The sequence below is a fragment of the Anomaloglossus baeobatrachus genome, chromosome 2, assembly GCF_048569485.1.
Source record: "Anomaloglossus baeobatrachus isolate aAnoBae1 chromosome 2, aAnoBae1.hap1, whole genome shotgun sequence".
Classification (NCBI taxonomy): domain Eukaryota; kingdom Metazoa; phylum Chordata; class Amphibia; order Anura; family Aromobatidae; genus Anomaloglossus; species Anomaloglossus baeobatrachus.
Window position 1 is genome coordinate 221,969,578 of NC_134354.1, and position 25,096 is coordinate 221,994,673.

General features: G+C 43.5%; 1 protein-coding gene across 1 annotated transcript in view; it reads left to right on the top strand.

Annotated features, from left to right (window-relative positions):
- The window catches only part of LOC142291249 (potassium voltage-gated channel subfamily A member 3-like), a 144,202-nt gene extending 134,150 nt beyond the window's left edge, over positions 1-10,052 (top strand). The window contains exon 2 of the mRNA XM_075335628.1: positions 3,139-10,052. The gene's annotated coding sequence lies outside the window, so the exon portion shown is untranslated. The remainder of the gene's footprint in view (positions 1-3,138) is intronic.
- The last annotated feature ends 15,044 nt before the right edge of the window (positions 10,053-25,096 follow it).

Below are 25,096 nucleotides of genomic sequence, written 5' to 3' on the forward strand. Positions count from 1 at the left end.
CCTGTGATCAGTATATTTCCTGAATAAAAAACTGAAAACTTAATAAGTTATATAAATGCTTATTTTTAATGCCCAACTTCATTTCAGCCAGTAGATAATAGTGTAATAAATAGTGTGGGAAGGTCCTTAATAACTAAAGGCTCCTATGCAATGTCGGGCAAACCTGCCAATATCGATGTGACTCTATCATGTCTCAGTTTTTAAATGTATTTTCTTAGCAGTAATGACTATCCAAATTTCTATATTCAATGTTTGCATGACCTATAATCTCAGAGTGCAGTTCTATATTTGTTAGAGTATATTTCATGTTCAGTTTGCACCTGTTCACATTTCTCTGTTAGGAAGTGCCGTCAAGTTTCTCTTTTTAGATTACAGGGTCATGCCTTTTTACTTAGCACTCGTTTTCACCAGCTTAAGGCAATTTTTAATATTCTATGAGCAGGTTCCTGCCCGCCAATAAAATTGTACACTGTTCAGCCCAGGTAAAGGCATTTAGATAGTGACCTAGCAAAGAGAGATACGCCTTGACGTTGGCTGTTGGGATCACATAAAACAGGCCTTATGCTTGCCGTGTGTGCGTGTGGAATGTCCGTGTATGTGTACATGTAATATCCGTGTGGTGTCCGTATGTGTTCATCTGTGTGTGTTGTAAAATGTCGTTGTCACATACCCGCTGACAGCCGACACAGACAGAGACAAGCGATGAGAATGAACTCGGGTGAACCTCACCCGACTTCATTATCATACCACGGCTCTGTCTGTGTGTGGCGTCCTGATTAGTGGACATCCGTGATGGAATCACCGGTGACTGCTAATCCCCTAAGTAACTGAAGTTAGCGGACACATTATCACTGCCGTCACTCAGGTTAACCGCGGCTAGCTGGAGTCACCCACCCGACACCACAACTCACCTATGACTTCTTCGCTGATCGCGCAGCCCACTTCAGTCACTTGGGCGACTCGCTGTCACAGGTGGAGGATCCAGTGGTGGCCGCGAGTAACCTGACTGACGTCATTGGTGATCGCGCAGCTCACTTCAGTTGCTGCTTGGAGGTGATAGAGAGCGGTCATTGTGTGTGGCCACTCCTGTCACCTTCATGTAGCAGAGCTGAGAGTGTGGGACATCCATGGATTGCGGCGGACCTGGATGGGTTTTTTGGTTTTATTAAATTGATGAACGAGGGTGTTTATTTGTTTTAATTATTCTAAATAAAGGATTTTTTGAATGTGTGTGTTTATTTAATTTTATTAACAGTTTAAACATGGAAATTATCTTGTGGAAACGACTGCCACGTTTAACCTAGGATTTAGTGGCAGCTATGGGCTGCTGCCAGTAACTCCTTATTACCCCAATTGCCACCGCAGCAGGGCAATTCGAGAAGAGTCGGGTGGAGTCCCGGAACTGTCGCATCTAATGGATGCGGCTTTTTCGGGCGGCTGCTGGCTGATATTGTTAGGGTGGTGGGCTCCCCATAACGTGGGGATCACCATCCTGAGAATACCAGCCTTCAGCCATGTGACTTTACCATGGCTGGTATCAAAATTGGGGGGGACCGCACGGCGTTTTTTTTTATTATTTATTTATTTTACGGCACAATATAGACACGCCCACTGGCTGCTGTGATTGGTTGCAGTGAGACAGCTGTCACTCAGCGTGGGGGCGTGTCTGACTGCAACCAATCATAGGCGCCGGTGGGCGGGGGAAGCAGGGAATAATAGATTGAATAATGAGCGGCCGGCATTTTCAAAATAGTTAAAGCCGCTGTATCTTTTGCACATCTGTTCTTCGCCGCGCTGGTGATCGGTAAGTATGAGACAGGGGGAGATACAGACCGACCGACAAAGGGATATTGACTGACAACCACAGAAGAAAAGGGAGATTGACTGACAGCCACATAAAAAAATAGATTGACCGACATCACTCACTAAAAATCGCACACGGACGGTACGTGTGCCTATGGGGAGATAAGGTATGCACACCAGTGACTATGTAAGGGGAATACATGAAATAGCAGAAACTGCTGTGTGAATACTGACTTGAAAAATCCAATACTTTGGCGTTGTGTTGGGGCTCTATTGCATTGATCAATTCAGTAGCTAAATTTCTCTTGATTCATATGTTCATGGCAGTAATGCAGATTCCATTTTTCACATTTTCACTCTTACATATAGCTATTGGATTTTTCAAGTCAGTATTCACACAGCAGTTTCTGCTATTTCATGTATTCCCCTTACATAGTCACTGGTGTGCATACCTTATCTCCCCATAGTGATGCTTTTTTAGGTTTTTGCACCCAGTTCAGACTTAGAATGGTGTTCCAAACGTTATTCCTTCTATGCTACGTGTGCCGTCCGTGCAGGCACGCACCCATGGACTTTAGCGGGTCCGTGCCTGCGTGATGCCGGCGAAAAACGGACATGTCGAGTGTGTTGGAAAACGCACACACGTACAAACGACACGGACACATGTTCCGTGTGTTTTTACGTGTGTGTGCCTGCTACCATAGGGTAGCATTGGTCTCTGTGCCGTCTGTACGTGCAAAAACGTACCAAACACGAACCGGCGGCACGGATGTGAGTCGGAGGCCATAGACAGCACAGGAGCACTCGGCCAGCTGAACTCTCCTTTGTATCGAAAAGTCATGTGAGATAGCCGCCGGCTGAAGGATTGGCCAAACCATCTTTCAGCCAACCGCTATAAAATGTATATGGTGATTATTTAGCTAAAAAAAAAAGATAGATTAGCAAGACAAGGAGAGTAGGGCTAATACAGGGCAAAAAGAAATGAGACAAGTCCTTACCATCCAGTTCTGTAGAATATTAGTTACATGTTCTCCAGCAACTTGAATTCGGAAACAGCCCCTCTTCATGCTACTCGTGCATGTCTTAGGTCACTCCTTCTAGGCAACAGGATGCATGTGAAGACATCTCTAGAGAAGCTAAACAGACGGTGCCGGGGAAAGGGGGAAACAAGGCTTTCTGGCTTGGCCACTGGTCTACTGCAGAGAATGATTGCTTATCCCAGATAAAGGAAATGCCTGAATACAACACTGTTGAAATTTATTTCTTATAAGGAATGTAGACTTTCGAATCCTTAGATCATGTTAATATAGACCATGTTTTTTTTTCTCGTTGCAGTGACAGAAGATTTCCAAAGGCCTGCATCATGTCTTGCAAGATTGTTTGCCTTAGTCATTTTCTAGAAACTGGAAAATGTAGAAAACATTGTAACTCCTTGAAGAAATACAAGTCGCTGAATAAGCCTCAAATGACAATGAATCTACACAGAATTAAATGACAAAAAATGTGAAAGACTCTCTAGGAAGAGACGCTGCAGTATGTCGACCAACAGAAGACTTGGTCTCTTAGTAATATTTTCTTTCTATTTTTATACAATGAGTTGTTAGTTTTCTGTTCTACACAAGTGCATTATGTTGAAGAAATTTAGTTGAAATCGGTAAAACATCCGGATTCAGTGCAATATGTCTTAGAAAGAGAAGACAAACCCTAGATGCAAAAAGCTGTTTCTTTTTCTTGATCATTGCCATTTACTGAAAAGTAGAATACTGTATCCAGTCTTAGAGTGCTGCTAATTGGTGTTGTGAACAGATGGTAAAATATCAACTGTGTGATCTCTTAACTACCTGTGAAATATATATATATATATATATATATATATATTGCTCAAAAAAATATAGGGAACACTAAAATACCATTGTGCTGTTTAAAGGCCCCGTCACACGCTACAATATATCTAACGATATGTCAGCGGGGTCACGGAATTTGTGACGCACATCCGGCATCGTTAGAGATGTCGTAGCGTGTGACACCTCCGAACGACTGTTAACGAGCAAAAATACTCACCTTATCATTGCTCGTTGACACGTCGTTCATTTTCATAATGTCGTTCTTCCTTCTGTGCGCTGGTTGTTCATCGTTCCCGAGGCAGCACACATCGCTATGTGTGACACCCCGGAAACGACGAACACAGCTTACCTGTGTCCCGCTGGCAATACGGAAGGAAGGAGGTGGGCGGGATGTTAGGTCCCGCTCATCTCCGCCTCTTCGCTTCTTTTGGGTGGCCGCTGTGTGACGTCGCTGTGACGCCGAACGTCCCTTCTTCTTCAAGAAGAGGATGTTCGCCGCCCACAGCGATGTCGTTAGGGAGGTAAGTACACGTGACAGGGGGTTAACGACTTTGTGCGCCACGGGCAACTAATTGCCCGTGACGCACAAACGATGGGGGTGGGTGCAATCGCATGCTATATCGGCGCGTGTGACGCCCCCTTTAGTGTACCCTTTATTTTTTTGAGCAGTATATATATATATATGTATAAGCTTCTCAACATTAAAATTGAAACACTAAGAAGGGAAAGTCATGGAATTATGGACATCACAGGATCGATAGATATGCTAATTATATGCAAATGATGAAAAAATGAAAGACAAATTTTCAAAACATCTCAATTTTTGCAAAAGTGAGTAGGAGTGCTATGCTCATACTCGAGGCCCTCAAGACAAAACATCAAAGTGTCGCAGGGGCCATTTTTCAACACAACAATGCAAGACCGAATGCAAGGTTGCCAACTTTTCCTATTTTTTCAGAACAGATTATCAAAAAAATCAGACAATAATATTTACGGACACATTGGAAACCATAATAAATTATTCGGAATATAAATGATAAATGTCTAAAGCCTATAATTCTGAGTAAAAGACATCAGTTTCATTCGCTATAAACTCTAAAATGATGATAATTACTGTCAAAATAATTCATAGAAGCTTCTTCAGCTTCCAAAAAGTCACAGATGCCTAAAATGTTTTTACGGACAGGGCAAAAAAGTGCCCTATTTTTACAAATTTTCCTTGAATTTCTGGATGGTTGGCAACCCTAGCCGCACAGCCTGAGTGATCTAAACATGCTACTATGGCCTACAGCATTACTGGACCTGTCTCTCATCAAACACGTGAAATATCATTGGTTGGCAAACACAAAGAGCTGCCAGCAGTGGATCTTGATGATTTTCATGCCAAATGCTTTCAGCATGGCAGAACATTCGTCAGACAACCATTATTAACTTTATTGGTAGCAACTAAGGTGTGTGGATACATGTTTTTCTGTGTGCTACGTTCATACTTGATACGGAATAAATCAAGATGTTTTGAACATTTTCATTATTAACATATCTATCGATCCTGTGATTTTCGTAACTCCAAGGCTTTTCCTTCTTGGTGTTGCAATTTCAATGTTGAGGAGTGTATATAAATTTATATTGTGATCTGTACATTATAAATGTATGTACCAAAGCTCTAAGTGTAAGTCCAGTCTGTCTGACAATGTGATTACCAGTGTGTAACTGTTATACTGTGCCGTGGAAGATTGTTTCCCCCAAATACTTGTATGTATGTCATTTACGCTTTGTCCTTAGGCTCTACCCTATTAGTAAAAAATTTCCCATGCCACTCGTTCTTCTCATGCGACAGGTCTATAACTATAAGTCGGGTCTTAATGACCCCTCTTGTCAACTATATCGGTCTTTCAAAATAGATACTAAAGGGGTCTTCCAGGATTAAAATATGAGCCTTGTACAGAAATAGCGCCACTTGTCCTTAGGCTGTCTGTTATTGAGATCAGTCCTATTTAAATAAGCAGTATGGCACTATCTCTTAAATCCAGTCCCATTTTATAATTATGGATTACCAAGTAAAATTACACCTACTTAGTTATGGTCTTCACTTTTTGGATTATAGGTACTTGCTGATTCTAAAGTGACCGCTCAGACTGGATCACAGACGTAGCATAAATGCCATTCTTCCCTTAGGTTGGCTGCTTTATTCAGTGTGTGTGTTCCACATAAGCTGGAAGTTGGGTTACTCTTTCTTATGTGTAGAGTTTCACAAGGGCAGTAATCAATGAGCCATTGTGGTATTTCCTAATATCTGTGTACCGATATGTGCTGTCCTGTATGTAGCTACGATTTCATGCTCGATGTAATCCTCTGGTACATTGATTGCGGAGTACTTACAGTTCGAAAGCTGAACCTTTTTTTCAGCAAATCTCAAATTGTTCCAGCCTTTGGAAGAGGGAACTTGATAAATGTGGAATGTAACATACAATTCGCATAATTCTTTGATAAATATGCCCATGTTGGTTCCAGCAAAAGTTCAGTAAACTATGTCGAAATTTTACATATCTACTGTGACCTCTTCAGGAAAATGTATCTCGCAGGATTGCGGTCTCCAGGGTCAGGCAACCTGATGACATCAAGAACATTTCAGTGCATTGAATTCACTTTCACACTGTACTTAACTAGAAGACAAGGCAATTTCACAATACAAAGGAAATCCTAGGCCACTAACTAGACAGCTATTATAGCTATTAGGTGAAGGCCTACTACCCACACTTCTATCTCTACCAGTCTCATTACTCCCATAGTCTAGCATCATTGGTTCTTCCCCAGGCTGGGAGCCCTGTGTGAACAGCTCATCCCTATCTGTCTGTCTATGTATCTATCTATCTATCTATCCATCCCATAGAGATTTATTTATCCATTCATGGTCACCTATCTTTGTAATAAACCCACAATTAGAGTGAAAAAAGCAATAAAAAGTCCTATCTTCTGTACCATATTTCACCTGTTTCAGGGTAATCATTATCTCTGTATGTTTTGAGTGCTGCTATATACTGCTTTCTTATTACAGAAATTGGTTATTCTATTGAACATTTTCATGGTGGCATTTAATCAAGTTGCCAAATAATAATGGAAGACATAAAATTTGCAATCAATCAAAAAAAGAGTTTAACCATGGCAGCCATGAGAACACAGATTTCCATGCTATTGCTCACATAGAACTAATCCCCGCCAAAGTAAAGCATACCGCACCCGTGCTCTGAAATCTGCACCGGTTCTTTTTAAACTTGGCAACCAATATGCCATATGAGAACATGACCTTAGTACAAGTGATGAACGCACTGCTTAAAAACCTATTGCAGTCACAGTACAATCGATATTCAATTTAATTGTTAACTGGTTGGAAAATGGATCACATTATTTGGAATTTTCTTGGTCCAAGATGGACCACACATTTTTTTGCCCCCGGAGGTTCTTTTTCCTATTCTCATATAATAATGCATCTTTCAGTTCAATAAATGCTATCAGTTGCACCGAGCTGTATTATTGCTCACATCATGAGTGAGTAAGACCGTCGGCCGAATTGCGTTAGAATGTTATTATGACGGACTTTGCTATATTAATATGAAGTTTTTAATTATTCAATAAATATGAAGTCTTAAAGAACATGGGATTCTGCTGTGATGTGAGCCCATACTGTACAATACCTCTAGGCGTATAATTCCTAAGGATATGTTCACACGCGGCATTTTTTACCACAAAGATGTGGCAAAAAAACGCACCGTTTCAAAAACGCATAAAAACGCAATGTGTTTTTGATGCATTTTTACTGCGTTTTTAATTCGTTTTGCTCAGTGCGTTTTTTTAAGTCAAATCTATAGACTAGAAGGGCTCAAAAATGCTGGAAAAACACAAAAAGAATTGACATGATGCATCTTCAAAAATGCAGCCAAGATGCAGCCAACAAAAGATGCCCAGTGTGAACCGCAAAATCGAAATCTCATAGACTTTGCTGGAAGAAGGAAATGCATGCATTTTGGGGCATTTTTATGACCTCAAAAATACAGTAAAAGATGCCCTGTGTGAACTAAGCCTTATAGTAACAAATGCCTTAATGCCAACGTAATAACAACAACAACAAAAAAAAATATATAGATATATATATATATATATATATATATATATATATATATATATATATAAAATACACATGCACCATCTGGTAACTATGGCGTCAAATATTGACTAAAAGAAGAGTCATCTACATGGAAAGAGAACAAACTTAGCAATTACATTGCATTTCTTAGGGCCTGTTCACACTGCTGTCACATGCTCCGGTCAAGGACTCCATCAAGTTCTTTTGACTTTGATAGCGAGAATAATATAGCAATCTGCCTCTGTTCTTGTCAAAATAACAAAAACCACAGCAAAACTATGAGAGAATTCACTGAAATGGTGACTATTGGAATCCAAGAATACAGATCCGTCACTATGTTGTAGATGCTGTTATAACTGATGGCTACTTGTGAAGATAGCTTTCCCACATACTTATGCTAAAGGCCGCTTTACACGCTGCGATATTGTTACCAATATCGCTAGCGTGCGTACCCGCCCCCATCGGTTGTGCGACACGGGCAAATTGCTGCCCGTGGCGCACAACATCGCTCAGACCCGTCACACTACTTACCTGCCTAGCGACGTCGCTGTGCCGTCGAACCGCCTCCTTTCTAAGTGGAGGTGCGGAGATGAGTGGGACATAACATCCTGCCCACCTCATTCTTTCCGCATTGCGGGCGGCTGCAGGTAGGTGAGGTTCCTCGTTCCTGCGGTGTCACACGTAGCAATGTGTGCTGCCGCAGGAACGACGAACATCGTACCTGCAGCAGCAACGATAACTGGGAATATGGGGGCATGTCACCGATGAGCGATATTGCACATTTTTGCACGATTCAAAATCGCTCATAGGTGTCACACGCAACGACATCGCTAAAGCGGCCGGATGTGCATCACAAATTCCGTGACCCCAACGAGATCGCTTGAGCGATGTCGTAGCGTGTAAAGCGGCCTTAAGATACAGGGTGTATTAAACACCAGGATTGTATTCATAGTCTTGGTTGTGCTTGGAAATATTTATGTTAACAGACACAACCCCAAGGGTGTGTTCACACAAAAACTCTTGTAGGGATGAACAGGGGCATTGCTATGTAAAATCGACTTGCTGGTCATATTTTCTGCTTTTTCAGAGTTTTTTAGGCGCTTCAGGTTTCCAAAGAAACCAAGTGGTTAAAAGGTGTGACTCAACAATTCTTCAGGCGGCTTTCGATCTGAAGACACTGTATACTTTACAATACAAGTCAATGGGAAGGCTCAAAAGTCAGTGTTCTTTTAACAGAAAACGCTAGCAGTTTCTTCATTGATGAATCCCAGAAAAAAGCGGTAAAAAATGCGCTTTAAAAACACTCAACAGAACTGTCAAATATGTAGAAAAAGCGCTCCTGAAACTACAAAACATAAACCTCTAAAAAAAACCCTAAAAAACAAAAGACGCATCAGGTGTACAAAACACCAGAATAAGGAAGGAAAGTTTTCTGGAGATTTCCGCTGGAAAAAGGAGATCTTTAGGTCAATTGGAAAAGATAACATACAATCATTTATATCAGCTTGATTTAACCCATTCAGTCAGTCAGTAGAATGTATCTCATCACAGTTTGACAGTACTCTTTCAAAGCGTCAAGTGTTCAGGGATATACGGTATATGCTCTATGGCTATGGCAAGAGAAATGGGTAAAGCCAGTTGTCAAGTTCTTTGTACAATTTTCTGAGGAATAACTGCTAATTTGTGTTGCAGATTTGTTGACAATTTTCCCCATTAAGTTTAAAGGAAATTTCAGACTCGAGAGCAAAATCCAATTGTGCTGATTTTGATACCCAAGTTAAAAAAAACAAAAACTTTTGACTCCCAAGTTTAATTGAGAGAAAAAACTATGCTCACATTCCCACAAATGCAGCCCCACATGCTGCCGAGATAAAGTCCAGAAAAATGTCTGCCCCATGATTAGCTCGGAGAACCTCCAGAGACAATGAAATGTGTATGAGAGGCTGATAACAATAGAGTTTTCTAGACTTTGCCTTTCTAAGCTTTAATTTAGGATGAGTGGCCTATTCAATGCTATATTAATAGTTATAGTAAAATTATACAAACTGATTTGATAATTAGGTGACGTATCCTAAAAGTCAAGAACATATCTCCACTCTGGTTTCAAATTTGTGATTTAGAATAAAAGCTATAACTTGTTACCAAAATATAATTATTAATGTTCGTCTTCACACAGAAAATGTTGGAAGATAGTAGTGTAAAATGTTCTATGTGTGACAAATATTGTAAACTCTTCATCATATCAAAATAAAGAGTCCCCTGAATGTTTGTTTCTAACTGTTGCATTATTTATAGCTTCGAAGCTGATATATGCCATGTCATTGCATAAATCCTTTTTCTCAATGGAACACATTTGTCCGTGTGTCCCACAGTTGGTCTATGTATCAGTTACAAGAAATCCGGAGATCTTGATCAGTGCCCAGATGAATCTTTGAGTGTAAAAACAATCTGAGAACATCAGCTTAAGGGTACATTCACACGACTGTCCCATTTTTGCGGTCCGTAAAAAGCGGTCCTGTTTTTCCTCATATGCATCCTTGTGACAACCGCATCCATTCTGTTAAGTATGCAGTCCGTTTTTCATCCGTGTGCCTTCCGATTTTTTTTTGCGGACCACGAAAGGCAGGTTACATACAGTCAAAATATAGAAAGATACATAGATAGAGAAAAGGATAGATATAATGTCCCACTCCCCTGCATTTTGTAATGTTGCACCCTTTATTGCCTTTCATGTGACACTAAAGGGTGTTTAGCCTTGTCTTTAGCCACAAATTCATTATTTACCCCAAAAAAACGATGTGGGGTCCCCCCTATTATTTGTAGCCAGCTAAGGTGAAGCAGACAGCTGCAGACCGCAGCTGGCAGCTTCACTTTGGCTGGTAATCTAAAACAGAGGGCACCCCAATAATTTAAAACAAAAACGTGGAGTTCCCTTAAATTGGATCACGAGCCAAGGTAAAGTGGACAGCTGTGGTCTGGTATTCTCAGACTAGGGAGGTCCACGGTTATTGGATCCTCCTTAGCCAAAAAATAGCAGGCTGCAGCCACCCCAGAGGTGGAACATCCATTAAATGCACCAATCTTCTTGCTTCGTCGCGGCTTATCCCGTTGACCTGGTGCGGTGGCATACGGGGTAATATATGGTGTTGTAATGTTACCTGGCATCAAGCGCTGGCATTTGTGATGTCACGGCAGCTTTCGGATAACCAACATCACTAACCCAGTCAGTAATAAAAAAAATACAACAAAAATGTTTTTATTTGAAAAAATACTCCCCAGCACATTCCCTCTTTCACCAATTTATTGAAAAGAAAAAACAAATTTGGGTCCAGTGTAATCCAAGAAGGGGGTCCCACGACAATTCATACTCACTGTCCCAGTCAATGAAGAACAGAATGTTTCCCATTTGCTGGGAGAGCAGTGCAGTAACATGAGCTAACATCAATAGATCAGGCCAGGTCACCGCAGGGGATAATGAGCATTAACGTCATGAGGTTAGCTCAGTTCATTACCTGCGGTGATGAACTCTGCTGAAATGCTGATATCAGTGCTTGTCACTGAGTTCCATGGCCGCCGTGTTCTCACACGAAGTATCACGGGAGCTCATGATGTCACCGCTAGTCACAGTCTCGGGCCGCTCGTGAGACATGAGGTGACATTGCAGCAGGAAGGGAACTCAAGACGAGTGCTGACGTTACAAGTTCAGCGGAGATCATCACAGCAGGTAATGAACTTTACTAACCTCTTGACAACAGCACTGGTCATCCCCACAGCTGCTGGCACTGCTGTGTGAGCCGCTGTGGGGCTGGCCAGGGCAGTGGGACATAGACTGCAGGGGCACCAATAGACGGAAGCCACACGAAAGTGCTTCCGTGTGACTTCTGGGGATTTTGCGGACCCATTGACTTGTATTGTGTCATAATCCACATTTTATAACCTACAAAAAGAATACTGAAGCACATATTTAAAAGCAATAATTTTTATTATTGAATTTTTTTTTTTAAATGATTACAGAAAAGAAGCAAGGGGGGAATAAAGGGCAAAGAAAATTAAACAGTGAATATATTATGATAGCCCTGGAATGGTCACCCAATGACTGTAAAGGTAGATGGTACAAATATTCAGTGTATAGACTACCAATGGGAATCACTGTGTCTGTGGAGTAATGTGGAGTGAGTCAGGTTATATTAGTAAATGCAGTCTATAAGCATATATGAAATACAAATGTTTGACAATTATGATGAAAATTGCTAATAAATATATATATAAAACCTGAATCGGCCCACATAAATATCTCCACAAGTATACAGTCCTCACCATATAGGATCCAATAATAGTTAGACAGATATCAAATAAATAGGGGTGAATATGCCTAGCATGAAAATTCATTGAGATTACATTATACAGTAGACATTGAATATTGGTACAAATATAGAACAAAATAAATATTTGACTAAATATAAAGTGCTCAGTGCCCTGTATTAAACAACAAAGTATTCAATTGTGAATTACATAGATCGTATCGGCTTATAACTCATAGAATATGCTGGCTGCACTCCTATAGAATGGACTAAATAGCAAAAAGGACCATTGGAATATAGATCACACCTAAAATGTTAAGGGTCTATGCATTATTTAAGAGGTCTCTGTATACTCGGCATGTGTTCAAAAAGAGAACAATATACAACAACTGTTAATTCAAATGTGCACAGCCAAGTTAGCCTCTGGCTAAATGTAAAGTGCAAGGCGCACTACACGTAGCAATGGAGCATTCAAATATGGACTGCATGTGCACACATCGTCTTGACTATGGATGAGCAGTCATGCTGGTTTAGAAGGAAATATGTACACAAAGCACACCAAATATTAAGGTGTGCACTAATGTATCATTGTAAATGAGTAACGATGGATATGCTCAGCATGAATGCTCATCAACAGAACAGTATACAGCAACTATTAATTTGGGTGTGCACAACCAGATCAACATCCGGCTAAATATAAAGTGCGCATTGCACTACCCATAATAATGAAACATTCAGATATATGCTACATGTGCAAACATCATGTTGGCTATAGGTGAACAGATATGCTGATTATTAAACAGAGTATACATAGAGCACACCAGAGATATTAAGGTGTGTAATAATATACCATAAAACATACAGAGAAAGTTACTTACATATTGGGGACCACAGGGAGGCTTCCCAACGCGCGTTTCACCGTCTTTATCAAGGGAAACAAACTTTATTCCCCCCTTGTTTCTTTTCTGTAATCATTTTAAAAAAAAAAATGTCAATAATAAAAATTATTGCTTTTAAATATGTACTTCAGTATTTTTTTTGTAGGTTATATATGGTTATGTATACTGGAACCAATAATATGTTTTCCTGTTTATTGAGATGGTCCACATTTTGCGGAACAGAATAGGACATATTCTATAATAACTGAAGGAATATCCTACACAAAACACATTGAAAAGATGGTCTTGTCAGTAGGTCCGCAAAATAAAAAGCAACTGATCAGGACAAACGGAACGGTCGTCTGAATAAGCCCTTAAAGACAACTCTGGATAGTCTTGGTGATAGCCACTGCATCTACAAAGATCTCCATCTCTCTGTGATGGGATGTTAATCCATGGAACTAGTCTGATCGTCATATGTGGAATCAGGAATGATTTTTTCCCCTAATATGGGACAGTTAGCATCTGCCTCATGCGATTTTTGTCTTCCTTTGGATCAACATGTTAGGCTATACGTTGAACTCGATGATCTTATGCCTAACTTCAACTTTAAAAATTATGAATCCTACTCACTACTAGGAGTTTGAATAAGTTGTGGTACAGCCCCATGGGCCACAGCAGGAAGCTGATTACATTAGCACACATTATTTTTCTCCCTGGCTGGCCAGCAACACAATTTACAGCCATACCACCTTGTCCTTAATAATAATATTAATAATAATAATAATAATAATTTTTATTTATGTAGCGCCAACATATTCTGCAACACTTTACAATTCAGAGGGGACATGTACAGACAATATCAGACATTACACAATTCAACGAATACCAAGAGGAGTGAGGGCCCTGCTCGTAAGCTTACAGCCTAAGAGGAAATAGGGAGGCACAAAAGGATAATTGGGGGTGGGGGGACTTGTCCATGGTCCATCACTAGCACCGTTCACAGAGTGAATGGCAGATATCACTGAGCGGGTCCAAATATGGATATAACAATGGGCATGCTTTACTTGTTTTTGAATAGAGCTATTTGCAGATTTGTTACTGTAGTCACATACAGTACATATAGTTTTTTGGCTCCATTATCTACTAAAGGATTTGTACACTATTTTTTTGTAAAAACTTTGCTTTTATTACTACTTTTTAGTGGTCCTAACATTAAAAAAATCTGCTTACTCAAGTAGCGAACTTCATTATGATCAGTGATTGTCTACAACAGTAAGGTATGAGCTTGGAAAAACAGTCTCCTACTTCTTTTTTCCACTAGCCAGAATGTGACCATCGCTGTAGCAATCAGATAATGACCCAGAAAGAGGAAGCCAAGAGCAGCAGGGGTCAGGTAAGGAGGTATGTTTCAGATCTGTAGTATTTATTTTCACATTAGGACCATCATAAGTTCATAATTACACTAAAAATAAGTATAAGACACAAAAACATTGAACCAAGGCACATCTCGCATCAGAATCAACGCCACTCCATAGGGCACATGAACAAGGAAAAAAGAACTGGAGCTTACAAAGGCTGTTCGTATAAAATATCAAAAAGCTTTATTATAAATTTATTTATTTTAAAAATTGGTTTCAATCATTATAGAAAATATACATATATGGTGCTAATAGAGGACAAGGTGAATTACCACATATAAGTGGGGGAGCAAAGGTGATAGACACCCCAAGTAGGGGATAATTACTAGCAGGGACAAAGGGTCATGAGTAGTCATAAGTAGCTGGCTAATAAGTATGGCGCCTCTGTCCTGACAGGATACATAAATATGTATAGCCAAATCGGCATAAGTTCCTTTAGACAGGGCAGAGGTTCCAAAAATCAGACTAATCAGGGGAGAGAGGTCAAAAAATGACCAGCTAACAGATATGGCGCCTCTGTCCTTCCAAAGGCTCCTTTCACTGTTGTGGGACGCTCTGGTGATCACCCTCCTGACTATGTGTAAGTTATGGGTTTTTAGGGTCTTTTTCGTATGACTAGTCTGTTATTGGGTGGCCTCTGCCCTGTCTAATGGACCTACGCCGATTTGGCTATACATTTTCATGTGCCCTGTCAGGACAGAGGCGCCATATCTGTTAGCTGGTCATTTTTTGACCTCTCTCCCCTGATTAGTCTGATTTTTGGAACCTCTGCCCTGTCTAAAGGAACTTATGCCGATTTGGCTATACATATTTATGTATCCTGTCAGGACAGAGGCGCCATACTTATTAGCCAGCTACTTATGACTACTCATGACCCTTTGTCCCGGCTAGTAATTATCCCCTACTTGGGGTGTCTATCACCTTTGCTCCCCCACTTATATGTGGTAATTCACCTTGTCCTCTATTAGCACCATATATGTATATTTTCTATAATGATTGAAACCAATTTTTAAAATAAATAAATTTATAATAAAGCTTTTTGATATTTTATACGAACAGCCTTTGTAAGCTCCAGTTCTTTTTTCCTTGTTCACTAAAAATAAGTAGTGGATGAAAGCCCCTTTAACTATCTAATAGTTACTACTTGGACAACCCCTTCTGAAATGCTGTAGTGCCCTATGATAAATTAGAAAAACTTATATTCACCCCCTGCACCAGCATTGTTCCATTGTTAGGCCATGTAAGTGTAGCTTATCGGAAGCCTCGGATGGGCTGGAAGTCTCCTTCTTCTCTCAGATGATACTTGAAATTGGATGTAGAGTAGTGTGAGTTCTGTAGCCCATCAGTGACCACTGTTAGGCTACACAGTTTACATGGCAAACTAATGTCATGTGAGCACCGACAGACCTGGCACAGGCATTGCTGAAATGGTACTTGAAGTAAGTGTAAGGTATAGTGAAAGTAATGCATGATATGTAGACATATTAGGCTATAGGTTGTGCAGAAGTTGAAGTTGTACCTGGGTTCTGTATTTGGACGGGGTAACATGTCCCTCTTATATAGAGGAAGACACCAGTATTAATAATGGAGTGCGGTAGGTAAGGGAGATCTGTTATTGATTTTCACAGGGGCAAGAAGCTTTAAGTTCTTCACAGATATAAAATAAAATAATCCTATTAGAGGGATTTTGTCACTAGGTTTTTTTCCATCTAATCTGAGAGCTGCCTAATATAGAGACAGAGACCTTGATTCCAGTGATGTCATTTACTGAGCTACTTTCTTTAGCTTTGACAAAATCGCTGTTTTATCATCAGGAGATTGTCACCAGAGGACTAGTAAATCTGCTGCCCTGTAGGTCTTCGGAGGAGCATCCTCTCTGTGAGTGACAGCAGTCTGGTCATGCATACCCAGATCACACTTCACTCTCCTCTGAGCCTGCTTTACAGGGCGGTACTTTCATCTGAGTGCTGCAATGTGCAGATCACAGGGTGATATACTATCTAATGATCACAGCGCTTGTCACATGAAAGCACTGCACTGTAATGAAGGCTGAGAGAAGAGTGAAGTATGATCTGGGTGTGTGTGCCCAGAATGTTGTCACTCAGAGAGAGTTATCCCCACCCTCACCAATGACGTGCCCTGCTAAGTCCATCAGTTTCTGGTCTTCAGACCGAAATGATCAAAGCCAGAACATCAACTTGGGAATATAGGAGTCGCAGAGATATCAGCTTACAGGAGCAGGGTAGGTTTTCACAATATTTTTACAATTTTTAGAAACTTTTTTTTTTAACTTTTTTACTTAGTCCCTCTATAGGACGTTAACTTTCATCGCTGGTATAATATATTGCAATATACCAGTGTGGTGATGCATTACACCTGTCAGTGCTGCACTGACAGAAGTCTCTTAGACCATGCTCCTGGAATGGTCTAAAAAGCTTGCTGTAGCTAACTGTTCTGAAGGTTATCATAATGTCCTTGTGTTGCCATGGCAATGATCGGGCCTTTGCGATAACGTCGCAGGGGCGCTGATCAGACAGGAGAAAGAGCGCGCTCTCTCTCCCTGCTTCCTATATTCTGCAATTGATATCAAGAATATCGATATTGTGGCATTTAGGGAATTGAACGTCCCAAGATAGTGGACATCCAGGCCTTTTCTTAGCGTTATCAAGCTCACCAGTGCGCTCTTTTTTTAAATAATGTACCAAACTGTTGATTTGGCCAGTCCTAACATTTCTGCTCTCTCTGATGGATTTCTTCTTTTCTTTCAGCCTAATGATGGTCTATTTCTCTTCCATTGAGAGCTCCTCTGACCACATATTGTGGGTCCACAGCAACAGCTTCCAAATGCAAATGCCACACCTGGAATCAGCTCCAGACCTTTTCCTGTACTTAAGTTAGGATCTGAATACCTATTTAGAGGAATTATTACCAGATATAGAACAGTATGCAGCAATTGGTAATAAAATTAAAAATTCACTTTTAATTAAATATATTAAAATCGACTCAAGGTCTAATATTCACCCGTGCAAAAGTGCAATAACCACAAAAAATGGTCAAAAACAGACAAATTGGGTTTCAAACACAGGAAATATTCAGCGTATAGCAAATTTTCACCGGAAAAAATTATTAATCAAATATCATTTACTCCTATGGAACCTCACTAGTAATGCTTTTGTCCAAAGATAGTGTAATTTACACACAATGTCTGAATGTTAGTACCTCAAATTGCTGTTTAACATCTGACAGAAATAGGATGTCCTAGTTCAACCCATCCTCTTTGGCAGAAAGAAATATGGATGTTACCTTAAATGGGACATGAGGCACAAGATTATTTCAGCCCAAAGGTAATAAACCAATAACTTGCTCAATGCTCTCCTTTTCTTCCTAACACGTTTCCTCTCTAGCAATTCATCAGGGGAAATGTTTTGGAGGCTTATCAGAGGAGCATCTATATATATAATTGCCTTATTCTGTCTGTCTGTCTGTCTTGCTCCAAAATTGTGTCCTTACGGTGACACAAAGCTGATTGGCCGCTGGGCTTGCCATGGCCCCGCCCCCCCACACGGATTGGCCGCTCGCCCAGGCTCCGCCTGCACACGGATTGGCCGGCCGCTCGCCCAGACTCCGCCCCCCACATGGATTGGCCTCTCGCCCCGGAACCCTGCACGCATTGGCAACTCGGCCACGCCCCGCCCCCTCACGCAATGCAGGCTCACTCTGGCCCCGCCCCCGCACGCATTCCCCGAACCGACACGGAGCCACGACTCCCAGGTGAGTACTGTACCCCCGGGAGCCCACATCAGCGTACGCCGCCAACCCAGCCGACACATACCCTCGCATTGCTGGGGTTGCCGCCTTATGGTGGTGTGGGCTCCCGTGCGAGTGGGGGACGGGATACGCTGGTAACCATGGTAGCATAGTTACCAGCGCATCAAGGTCCTGCAGCGGCGGAACATACACACGCACACACATAACAACACACACACATCAGATCACACTCTCACACACACATCACATCGCATCCACACACTCACAACATCCTGGGATATCGCTTGCTTCTCGGCGGCGATACTGTGGTGTGACCTTCCAGGACCTGCCGGGGGATAACATGGCCAGAAGCATGTGGTATCTCCGGATGTTGTGAGTGTGAGCGCGTATGTGCGATATCGTCAGTGTGTGTGTGTGAGTGTATGCGATCGGATGTGTGGGAGTGTGTTCTGATGTGTGAGTGTGTGTGTGAGTGTATGCGATCGGATCTGTGAGTGTCGTCAGAGGAGCACGGCGTGCTGGGGGAGGCTGGGAGGAGAGAGGCTGATCCTGGGGAAGGCTGGGAGGGGGAGGCTGATGCTGGTGGAGGCTGGGAGGAGAGAGGCTGATGCTGGGGTAGGCTGATGCTGGGGTAGGCTGATGCTAGGGTAGGCTGATGCTGGGGTAGGCTGATGCTGGGGGAGGCTGGGAGGGTGTAGGCTGATGCTGGGGTAGGCTGATGCTGGGGTAGGCTGATGCTGGGGGAGGCTGGGAGGGTGTAGGCTGATGCTCGGGGAGGCTGAAAGGAGAGAGGCTGATGCTGGGGGAGGCTGGGAGGAGAGAGGCTGATGCTGGGGGAGGCTGGGAGGGGGAGGCTGATGATGGGGGAGGCTGGGAGGAGGGAGGCTGGGAGTAGAGAGGCTGATCCTGGGGAAGGCTGGGGGGGGAGGCTGATGCTGAGGGAGGCTGGGAGGAGAGAGGCTGATGCTGGAGGAGGCTGGGAGGAGAGGCTGATGCTGGGGGAGGCTGGGAGGAGAGAGGCTGATGATGGGGGAGGCTGGGAGGAGAGAGGCTGATGCTGGGGGAGGCTGGGATGCGAGAGGCTGATGCTGGGGGAGGCTGGGAGGGGGAGGCTCATGCTGGGGGAGGCTGGGAGGGGGAGGCTGATGCTGGGGGAGGCTGGGAGGAGGGAGGCTGGGAGGGGGGAGGCTGAGAGAAGAGAGGCTGATGCTGGGGGAGGCTGAGGCTGGGAGGAGAGAGGCTGATGCTGGGGACAGAGAGGCTGATGCTGGGGACAGAAAGGCTGATGCTGGGAGGAGAGAGGCTGATGCTGGGAGGAGAGAGGCTGATGCTGGGAGGAGAGAGGCTGATGCTGGGAGGAGAGAGGCTGATGCTGGGGGCAGAGAGGCTGATGCTGGTGCAGCATGGGGGATGGAGCACGATGGGGGGTGCGCAGCATGGGGGATGGAGCACGATGGGGAGTGCGCAGCATGGGGGATGGAGCATGTTTGGGAGTGCGCAGCATGGCGGATGCAGCACGTTTGGGAGTGCGCAGCATGGCGGATAGACCACGTTTGGGAGTGCGCAGCATGGCGGATGGAGCACGTTTGGGAGTGCGCAGCATGGCGGATGGACCACGTTTGGGAGTGCACAGCATGGCGGATGGAGCACGTTTGGGAGTGCGCAGCATGGCGGATGGAGCACGTTTGGGAGTGCGCAGCATGGCGGATGGAGCACGTTTGGGAGTGCGCAGCATGGCGGATGGACCACGTTTGGGAGTGCGCAGCATGGCGGATGGAGCACGTTTGGGAGTGCGCAGCATGGCAGATGGAGCACGTTTGGGAGTGCGCAGCATGGCGGATGGAGCACGATGGGGAGTGCGCAGCATGGGGGATGGAGCACGATGGGAGGTGCACATCTCCCCCCAACACACACACACACACAACACACCACACACACACTGGGAACCACAAACACCGCCCTACACAGACACCCACACACACAGACAACGCTGCACACACACAACACCCAACATACAAACACGGCAGGAATACATAAATATACGCACATACCACGCAACACACACACATTGCACAAAGCATACCTCCCCCCAAAACACACCACACCCACACAAACCGCGCAACACACACACACACAACGCTACAGACACACAGCGCTCCACAAACAACGCAACACACGCAACACACATACAACACCGCTCTCACCCGCCGCCACACCCAGACAACACCCAGAACATGTACAGCGCTCTACACAAACACTTGGTAACTACAGACAACAACATCTATATATATATATATATATATATATAACAAAAGTCATACATTAACTACACAATACGTAAATTCTAGAATACCCGATGCGTAGAATCGGGCCACCTTCTAGTGGGACCTATATTTCCCTATGTGTGAGCTTCCATATCACACCGGGTTTGGGGACCATGCTTCTTGTGAAATCCACATCCATTGTGGATTTCACAAGAAGCGTCGTCCCCAAACCCGGTGTGATATGGAAGCTCACACATAGGGAAATATAGGTCCCATGCTCCTCTGATAAGCCTCCAAAACATTTCCCCTGATGAATCGCTAGAGAGGAAATGCGTTGGGAAGAAAAGGAGAGCATTGAGCAAGTTATTGGTTTATTACCTTTGGGCTGAAATAATCTTTGTGCCTCATGTCCCATTTAAGGTAACATCCATATTTCTTTCTGCCAGAGAGGATGGGTCGAACTATAACATCCTATTTCTGTCAGATGTTAAACAGCAATTTGAGGTACTAACATTCAGACATTGTGTGTAAATTACACTACTCTTTGGACAAAAGCATTACTAGTGAGGTTCCATAGGAGTAAATGATATCTGATTAATAATTTTTTCCGGTGAAATTTTGCTATACGCTGAATATTTCCTGGATTTGAAACCCAATTTGTCTGTCTTTGACCATTTTTTGTGGTTATTGTACTTTTGCACGGGTGAATATTAGACCTTGAGTCGATTTTAATATATTTAACTAAAAGTTAATTTTTAATTTTATTACCAATTGCTGCATAAGGATCTGAATACCGTCAAATTAAAGCTGAGTCAAAACTTTAAGCCCATATATATTATATAACTGTATCCTCAATATGTTTTGGTAAACAGCTAAACTGCCAAAACTTGTGTCACTGTCCAAATGCACACTGATACATATACACATTCATGCACATATACGTATACACACTACTAAACACACACTCATCTACTATATGATGGATCTGCTGTTTGGTTTTACAGATATTTTTATTTCCCACATCCCAGGAATACCGTGGATCAGCCAAGAGCAGAGCATGCGGTTTACTTCCTAACATGTTTTAACCTCCATAGTTTGCCATGCTATGACTCTTCTCCCACCCTCTCTGCTCTTGTAACCCTAACGGTTTTGGTTTTATCGTCCTGCTTCAGATGATTACTGCTGCTGCCATTTTGTACAATGAGTTGATTGCTGCTGAAAGGTGCTCTATGTGTTCAGTGGCTGAAGCAATAATCACCTGTTTTGGACTACTGTGTCTTCAGTGCCCACTTACTAATGGTGCCCAGAGCACATGCCCCACATGACACCCTCTCTCCCCCAAGTTATGCCCATGACTAGGCAGTAGTAACCCTCACTTCACTGGTGAACACAGACAGAAACAGAATGCAAGAACAGTATATGGGCCCTTTGCAGTCCAGTAGCTCATTATAATGCTCAAGTCAACCTGCCTTGGAAGTGGAAGTGGTCCGCCTTACTTCTTGGGCCCGTCTGCAGCTACACATGTAACACCTATGGAATGTCTGCCCCCTACCTTACTTTGTATATTCTACCCGAAGGCTGGATGATTTCCTCAGTACACACAACATTGTTGGTTATAAATGACTTAAGCCCACTTTACACGCTGCAATATATCTTACAATGTGTCGGCGGGGTCACATCGTTAGTGACGCACATCCGGCATCGTAAGGTACATTGCAGTGTGTGACAGCTACGTGCGATTGCGATTGAATGGTAAAACGTTCATCACACGCACGTCATTCATTCCTCATGAATTGAATGTCAGATTGTTCATCGTACCCGGGGTAGCACACATCGCAGTGTGTGACACCCCGGGAACGATGAACAGATCTTACCTGCGTCCTGCGGCTCCCGGCCGGTAATGCGGAAGGAAGCAGGTGGGCGGGATGTTTACGTCCCGCTCAGCTCCGCCCCTCCGCTTCTATTGGCCGGCTGCCGCGTGACATCGCTGCGACGCCGAACTTCCCTCCTACTCCAGGAAGTGGACGTTCGCCGCCCACATCGAGGTCGTATGGACGGGTAAGTACGTGTGACGGGGGTTAATCATTTGTGCGGCACATTCAACAAAATTGAACGTGCCGCATATACGATGGGGGCGGTTACGATCGCATACGATATCGTATGCAGAATCATAACATGTAAACCAGGCTTAAGTGACCAAATGTAGAATTGGTGGAGGAAGGTTGAACTAGACGGACCTAGGTCTTTTTTCAACCTAAGTAACTATGTAACTATGCTTAAAGGGTCCCTGTGAAATTTACTATTTTTTTTCTAAAATATATTTCTAGGTTTAATGTTCCTTTAAGTGTTTAACAATTAATGAAATTTAGAATTTTGCAGTCGAACCTCATCTGCTAAATGTGTAAAGCTAATAGGGTGATTTTATTGCATTTCCAATAATGTGCTCGTGTGTTCATGCTGTATGCTATCCACCTGCTAGTTTTATGGCTGCTTTACAATTAAAGGTAACATTAATTGCCTTGAAAATCGAAAAAAGCCGGAAATAGACACATGGTCTCGGAGAAGAAAAGGACAATTTTCCTACTAAATGAGATTTTGGTACAAAGCAGTGTTGCATGATACTTCTGTAAGCCATAAACTATTAGTTTTAGTTCCCATAGGGCCTGAAGCTATTGAGAAGATTGATGGAAAGACACATCACAGTGTGGGGACATGACTAAACATGCAAATGCTTAGATAGTTACTTTACATCTAAACTAAAAAAAATCCCATATTTTATCTACCGTGTTTTTCCAAAAAAGACAGGTTTTTATAATATATTTGTTTCCAAAAGGCTAGGGATTATTATTGGGGAAGGGCTTATTTTTTTCCATGAACAACAATCACAAATTTATACTTCAATTTATCTTGAAGGTGTATGGCCAGCTTCAGCTTGACGTAGTACTGTATGACTAGCTTTAGGGTTAGTAACCATAACCCTAATTTACATTCACAATTGCTGGTGCAGTGTCAGTGTCTCTTATGGTAAAACATACTGGCACTCTCAAAACACTTTGTGTGGCAGTGCCATTCTTCTTCTCTATGCTGCTGGGAGGGGGCAGAAGGTGGGAGTCTGGGGCGGGACTCGGAAATAGTGGTTGTAATGTTACACGTGGCTGCTTCTGTGGGAGTAAGCAGAGCCGGCCTGAAGGTGGGATCCAAGAATTGGCACTCGGAAGGCAGGAGGTGGGACCCTGGAGCAGCAGCCAAGCCCACACCATAGCACAGTAGTGGCCGGGAAGCAGGATCCAGGAGGCAGCATTCGGGAGGTGAGACTCAGGAACAGCAACCACGCAAACATCATAGCAATAGCACAGTAGTGGCCAGGAGGCGGGATGCAGGAGGTAGCATTCGGGAGTAGAGACTCAGGAACAGCAACCAAGCAAACATCATAGCACAGTAGCGGCCAGGAGGCGGGAACCAAGTGACAACACTCAGGAGGCGGGTCTCTGGAGTGGGTGAGCAGATTTTACCCTACCTGTGAGAGGAAGCAGCAGGACAATTTTGGAGCTACATTATGCCTATTCCAGTGCCTCCAGTGTTAGGTTATGTCTTCATGGTGTTAGTGACGACCTACCATCACGTGACATAATCTAGCTCTGGAGGCGCTGACTAACTAGAGCTTATTTTTGGATAGGGCTTATATTTAAAGCCTACTCCAAAAATCCCTTAAAATCAAGCTAGGGTTATTTTTGAGGGAGGGCTTATATTTGGAAAAATGTTTTTCTTCAGTTGTAGGAATTAGTTTCTAGTGGCGTTTGAGCAGTAAGTATAAAGCATCTGTAGCGCCCCTGAAGCCATCAGGGTGCTACAAGGTTTTGCATCCCCACAAGGATGCAGGGCCTACCCCCTAGGGCCCCGCAAGACCAGTGCCGGTAACACACAAAAACTTCAGGTAATCCCAGTTTTCCCCAACAATCCCCCATACAATAGATGGCCCCCTAGAGGTGGAGCCAGTCCAGTCAACTAGTTGACCAGGTTGGAGGGGCAAACGGTGGACAGTCAGAGTGAGTTTGAGTACAGAGTAGAGAGGAGAAGGTGGACGTAAGGAGACATACTGACACGGGGTTAACAGTAACCTGGTACCCAGGAGAGTAGTTGCCGGTGGAGTACTCCAGGAACTACGCACCGACGGGGTACAGACCCTAGGACAGGAAAGAGCTGACAGCAGCCCAGGCGATGACGTCATCGGGAGCCGCAGAGGAGGCCGCCACCAGTGCTGACGACTGTCCACAAGTACTGTACCCAGTCGCTGTCGGGGACCCGGCAGTGAGCTACCCTTAACCAGGTAACGGGAAGTCAGCAGCTGTCACCTGGGAGCGGGCACGAATTGAGGAGGACACTCGTGGGGGCTGCCAGGCTATTATCACTCAGCTGGCTTGGGAGCGGGAGCAGCGAGAGGCCAGGCAGGCACAGACAGAGGCCAGAGACCTCCAGCGAAACAACGCCTGCGGCTTGCCACCTACTGTGCCCGGGGCCTGTTCTACCAGGGCGTGGTGGAACGCTTCAGTGTAAAAAGGGGATGGAGCTTCATCGCAGAGCCCGGCTTGAAGGAGCGAGTCATCATCTCCCACCAGGATGTGAGACCCCCATCTTCCCAGAGGACACCCCAATCGGGATTTGCATGTGGTTGACAA